Raw genomic sequence first — 6,254 nt, 5'->3', positions numbered from 1 at the left:
CTCCATCTATGGAATATCAGGGCATTCTGCCCTCCCCAAACATGAGGTACCTCAGCTCCCAAAGCCTCACAAACCACCCACCAGTTTGCAACCACTCAACTTTAATGAGTCTCTAATTAATCCACCCTGATAATTTGGTCCAAATCTGCGCTAATTCGGGTAAACACAGCTTTAAAACAGGATGGACACAACCCTTTCCTCTGTGGATTGTTTTATGGCATGGGTTTTTTGTTGCTTTGGGTTTGTTTTTGGTGATGAGCTCTCAGTAAATTGAAGCAGGAAACAGATTGAAGGCCACAGTCCAAAAGTGTTAATCAGCAGTAAAAAATTTAAAACCTGTCCCTGGAAAAGCCACGCTGCTACATCAGCAAAAAAAAAAGGGCCCAAACTCCCCTTGTGCTGTTGTGAAAACTCAGGGATCCTTTCAGATCCTTTTAGATGTTTCCTTACACAACTGGGGGAGAACCAGAGCAGAGATTTGGACTCTGCTTAATTCTCATTTCACTTTCCCTTACTGGTTTTGTGTTCTCTCTTGCAACCCTGACACATGCAGCCTCCCCTTGCAATCCACTCCTGTGTAAAGCAGGAGTAAAATAGCCCCAATTTCAGCTCATTACGTGTCTGCAGGTGCTGTTTGCACTTTAATGAGACATAACTTTCAAGGAAATCTGCTGCTGGCTATCCATGGTAACTCCTGAATCACAGAGGATTATGGAGAAAACCTCAGGCTGCCATCCCTTTGCTTCAAATAGCTCTGAAAATTCTCCATCAGGGGCTTTTTGATGGTGAAATTGTAGAATGAGTGATTTTAGTCAACTGAGAGCCAGTGCTGGTGCCTGCAGATGCAGAATCTGATGTGCCTTTTCTTGCTGACTTCCCTAGATGTGTTGTTGCAACTTTAAAAATTGCCTTAAAATGCTGATTTGTACCAATTTCATAAATAAAGAGTCAGGTGAGCCCAACAGAGCCTCTCAGTGCTGTGGGTTGTCACATCTGCCCATATCCAGCTTGAAACTTGCTCTGAGCAGGTGATGGGCTTTGCACAGGAGGGAAAATGGGTCTAAACTGCACAAATTTGTTAATTAAAATTAAGTAAAATTGAAGTAAAATTTAGTAAAATTAAGCAAAATTAAAATTAAGTAAAGGTAAAATTTAGCATGGTTGTGTCCTCACTGTCAAAACCAACAGTCTTTAAACCTGCTCCATGTGACCTGGAAGTAAGCCATAAAATTCTAAAATAAAGAACTGCCTTGACTTTCTTTTGAAAGAATTAATTCAGTAATTAAGTAGTCATTTTTGTGTGCAGGAAGCTAAGAATAGACACTAATAGCATCCAACTGGTAAGTTTGATTCATGAAACCTTTCCTACATGTTGCACATAAAGCTGGGGATCTGAGGATCTACTGGAAAATAAACCAAATATTTTTTCTGAGACAGTACCAGGTTCCAGAACACCATATTTATAAAAGTTTCTCTCCTTTTTGCCATGCTAAAACCTGGTAAAAGTCATATAGGTAGGAAGAGAACTGCTTCAGTCCTTTTATTGATAGCTTTTATAAAAGCACTGTGAAATTTGGGAATTTCAGTGTCTAGTGCTGTGTATGCAAAATGAACTGACTTGATTGAAAAACCAGCCTGCCTCAACCCTCAGCTTCTTCTCCCTTATTAACAACATTTTATCAGCCCTGGGTACCTGCAGAGGTTTACAGTGATTCCCAGGACCAGGGAGGAGAAAAACCAGAGGAGGAGCTGTTGATTAATTTCCTCAGTGACTGGGTTGTCCTTTATTAAATGAGTTCTCAGGGCTGACCCCAAGATGTGGCAGAGTCTCTTTTCCCAGCCCAGCAAGCAAAGAAGGAGTCAGGATTCTTCTGTTCTGGTTTTCCAGGTTGTTTATTTTCTGTTATTTATAAAATTCTTTGCCTGGCCTGCTGAGGTCCGTTCAGCAGGTCAGTCTGAGGCACACTGGTGTTATCTTTTTATACTAAAAACTACCTGTACATTATTTACAATAATTTCCCAACACCTATCACCTATGTTAGACAGTGAGCTTCTACTCTAAACCAATCTAAAAGTGCCACCATCACAGCAGAAGATGGAGGCCAAGAAGAAGAAGAAAGAAGAAGGACAAGGCACCCCCAAATTCCTCCATCTTGGGACCCCAAGCCCTCAATCTAAAAACCCCAAAATTCTACTTTTCCACCCTGTGACAAACTAACTATCATTCTACTTAAACTTTTGTGTCTTGTAATTCCTCATATAAGGTTGGTAATTTTTTCCATGGGTCAAAATCAGAGGCACAGGGATCTTGTGCTCTGTGCCAGGGTCTCTGAGCCATCCAGGGCAGCCAGAGGGATGTCCTGGGTTCCAACACTGCTTTTTCCACCGAGTTGCAGCTTCCCAGTGAGAGGCTGAGAAATGCCAAATCCTGATTCCTGCTATTTGCCCAGTGATGGGATTTGCTCTTACATGCATTTTACAATATTCTGGGATTGAACTGTGGATGTAGATGGAGCAACACCAACATAAACCCTGAGTGATTCAGTGATAAAACTGTTCTGTGCGACTTCTGCTCTCTTACAGGGACATAGAGGGATCTCAGGAGTTCCTGGGCTGAACCTCCTGGAATTTGATGGTATAAATGAGCTTTCAATAAAATTCCTGTCTGCAGCATGAGGGGAGTGACTGGAGGTTGTGCCATGCCTTTAAGGCCTCCTTTGTCCATCTAAACAGAATTTCTGTTTTCCCACACATTCAGTAAACACCCAGGTGTACCTCCCATCCATCCCTGGGATCTGCCCCTTTCTTTAATCCTTGAATCTCTCCCTTGCTTACCTCATCCAAGCGCCCAGAAGGTGCCATTTCTGGCTGGGAGCTGCTTCACCCTGGTTTTGCAGCCTGTGGGATGTGTTTTCCTGTGCTTCAGCAGCTCTTGGAGCAGATTCTGCAGTGCCAGCAGCCTGCTCCTGGCAGGATTCCTCGTTAACAACTACAGCAAGTGCCACCTTCCCTGCACAGCCCTGCTCTCCTTCCCTGACCCAGCAGCTCCTGAGGAAAACAGCTTTGCTCCCACACTCAGGGACTTGTTGCCTGTTCCTGAATTTACCATCAGGGTGCAGGAGCTGTTTCCTCTCCATCCTCCTGCCTGTTGTGGTCTCCAGGGCTGTCAATCTGCTTTAACTCCACCCTGCTGACTTTCTTTGGAAACTCCTGATTTTCTCCTGACATGGGGAAGGTTTGAGGTTTATGTCCTCCCCAGACCTGAAATTGCTTTTCCTTTTCCTCAGTGAATGTAGTGCTGAGGGTTAAAGCATCCTAATTGGCAGGAGAGGAGGCTGAAGCAGGAATTTAGGAGAGAAACCTTTCTAAAAAGCTCTGAATTGCAACAGGCCCTCTGAAACACTATTGCCAAGGAACCAGAGGGTTGCTTGAGAGTCCATGTCCTCCCCAGACCTGAAATTGCTTTTCCTTTTCCTCAGTGAGGGTGATGCTGGGGGTAAAACATCCTAATTGGCAGGACTAAGAGGTTGAAGCAAGAATTTAGGAGGGAAACCTTTCTAAAAAGCTCTGAATTGCAGTAGCCCCTCAGAAATGTCATTGCCAAGGAACCACAGAGTTGCTTGAGAGTCCATGTCCTCCCCAGACCTGGAATTGCTTTTCCTTTTCCTCAGTGAATGTGGTGCTGAGGGTTAAAGCATCCTAATTGGCAGGAGAGGAGGCTGAAGCAGGAATTTAGGAGGGAAACCTTTCTAAAAAGCTCTGAATTGCAACAGCCCCTCAGAAATGTCATTGCCAAGGAACCACAGAGTTGCTTGGGCACCTGAGGATGGATTTATCAGGTATTTGTGTGGGGAAGCAGGGATCTAACAGAGCAGAGGGGTTGTAGGACCAAGATGGATGAGCTGGGCAGAGGATAAGGGCAGAAAATGGATGTTATGGCTCTAGGACAGGGCAGGAAGGATGGTTCCATCAGGAAAAAGGATGGATTTGTGGCTGAAGCAGCAGGTGCTGGTGTGACCTTGCTGGGACACCATGGTCCTTCTGTCCAGGGATGATAAATTCAGCCCAGGGCTGAGAAGGGTGCTTTATGAGGTGAGCCTTGCAGAGTTTAGCAAAGCAAGGCTGGAATGGGTCTGACTGCTGTCCACAGACACATGGGGAGGGAGGGATGGACCCAGGAGAGAGGAAAATCATTGAAATAAAGAAGTTTTAGCACAAGGATAAGGGGGAGCAGCTCTCCAGCAATGGCTGGGGCTGGAGATCAGGAGAGCCCAGTCCTTGGATTGAGAAACTCTTGGGATCAAGGAGCAAAGCACCATTTCAGCACAGAGCTGGAAATGTTCATGCCTGGGGGAGAAGCCTGTGGCATCCTATACCCTCTGGAAGTGCCTTTCAAGAGGAAATATGCCCATAAAACACAATTACCCTGCTGGAGGAGCAGCATTATGGGCAGCACAGGCTGGGGAGGTTCAGCCCGGGGTTCACCCCAAAGATTTCCCCTGGTGGGACTGCAGAGATCCATCTGTGCCTGCTGGTCCCCATTGTCTCTATGGTACCATCGTGGATGCAGTGTAAGAAATGTTCCCTGAGGTTTATTTCTTACCCCACGGTTCATTTCCTTATCCCACTAATTTTTTTTTAAAGTTAAATTATGATGGTTACACTGATATCCCTAATTAAGGACTTTTTCCCTGCCTGGTAATATCCCAATGCCTTGGAATTGTTTGAAATTATTCAACTCAAACCCAGTGATGGCTACAAAACAAGGAAGTAAAAAGGTGGGGAAAAGCCAGGGCAGGCTGTCACCTTAATGAGCTGCTGTCACCTTAATGAGCTGCAAGGCAGGGCTGTCCCTGTGCCAGGGAAGTCACACATTATATATATATATATATATATATCTGTAATATATATATATATACATATATATGTAAAATTCAGAATACATATTGTATATTTTAATAATGTAAAATTATATATATGATATAACATAAAATATATATATGTGTGCAATATAGATTATCTAATGTATATTACAATATATATTGCATATATGCATAATATATATTATTAATGTATAATATATTGTAAAAATGTATAATGTATAGGTATTGTATAATAATGGTATAATGTAATGGTTATAATAGTAATAATAGTAACTGTGAAGATAATATAATATAATATAATATAATATAATATAATATAATATAATATAATATAATATAATATAATATAATATAATATAATTATACATATATAGAAAATAAAGCAGACATCAGGGTGGGCCTTCACCCAGGACAGCTGGCAGGTTTATTCTAACGAGGTGGCTCCAAAATTCCATTTGGCATAAACTAAACGTAGCCCTGCAGTGTTTCAGAGAATTACACATCCAGAGAGCAGCAAATTCCACTGCCTCTGGTTATCCCACAGTAAAGTGAAGGAGTCAGAATCCCCTCTGGTTAAGTCCTGTTCAGGCTGTCTGTCTTAGTAAAGAGCAAAATTATCTATATGTATGAACAGATTTGTATTCTGTATGTATGTATAAATATACTGTGTTTGTATTATGTCTATATTGTGTGTATAGAGCATATATTATGTATATATAATAGGTACATAATATACCCATTACATATATTAATATATATTATCTAGAATGTAATGATTAATCATAATTATCTATTACATATTGTAATAGTTATAAAATTTGATGACAGTATATATGTATATATTATGTATATGCATGTATATATTATGTATATATAATATATATATGACATATAATGTATAATCTAAAATATATTACATATACATATAATAAATATAATCATGGACTAATAGAATTCTATGTGGAATATATAGATAGAATATGATAAATATATATAATAGAATTCTATGTAGATATATAACATGTATATATCTAATAGATTATGTATAGATAGATATATAATACAGTTAGAGTTCTGTGATACTATGTGTATAATATATATTATGCATATATAATATATATGATGTATATATACATAGTATACACAATATATTATATGGTTCTATATATTATATATATGATTTATGGTTCATATGTTATGGCTCATTATTATTATTAGTATTAGTAGTATTAGTATTATTTATATATTATATTATATTATATTATATTATATTATATTATATATACTATCTATAATATAGTATAGTATAATATAGTATGTTATATATACTATAATATATATTATATTATAATATATTATCTATAATAATAT

The sequence above is a fragment of the Zonotrichia leucophrys genome, chromosome 24 (assembly GCF_028769735.1).
Source record: "Zonotrichia leucophrys gambelii isolate GWCS_2022_RI chromosome 24, RI_Zleu_2.0, whole genome shotgun sequence".
Classification (NCBI taxonomy): Eukaryota; Metazoa; Chordata; class Aves; order Passeriformes; family Passerellidae; genus Zonotrichia; species Zonotrichia leucophrys.
This window is presented reverse-complemented; position numbering follows the sequence as displayed.